Genomic DNA, 425 nt, shown 5'->3' with positions numbered 1-425 from the left:
ATAAAAAAGTCGATATTAAGAAAAAAATTGTAAATGGAAGATTATAAGAGAGGGTTTCATGTGACAGCAAAAGTTCCTGGCGTGCCATGTTGGGCACGCGTGCCAGGGGTTGCCCACCCCTGGCCTAGATAATTCTAAAGTAGACCAAAATGGAAGGGAATTTATCCTATCAGCTCGATTACAAATAATATATTGTAATAGGTATACATAAGTAGATTAATGGAACCAATAAGAAGCATCTAAGAATAGACTCAAATAATATATAGATTTGTAGATAAAAGGGAAAGAATGGATAGCTCAAAAAGTGGCACTGGAAAAATTGCATTATCTATATAGAAAAATGTTAATTAGATCTTTACCTCACACTGTACAAAAATATAAATGTATGTCTGTGTGTGTATATATATATATGTGTGTGTGTGTGT

General features: G+C 33.2%; 1 protein-coding gene across 3 annotated transcripts in view; it reads left to right on the top strand.

Annotated features, from left to right (window-relative positions):
* FAM179B (family with sequence similarity 179, member B) overlaps positions 1-425 on the top strand; it is a 120,841-nt gene that overhangs the window by 41,439 nt on the left and 78,977 nt on the right. The window lies entirely within an intron of this gene.

Source organism: Myotis brandtii, unplaced genomic scaffold (assembly GCF_000412655.1).
Source record: "Myotis brandtii unplaced genomic scaffold, ASM41265v1 scaffold5, whole genome shotgun sequence".
Lineage (NCBI taxonomy): Eukaryota > Metazoa > Chordata > Mammalia > Chiroptera > Vespertilionidae > Myotis > Myotis brandtii.
This window is presented reverse-complemented; position numbering and strand designations above follow the sequence as displayed.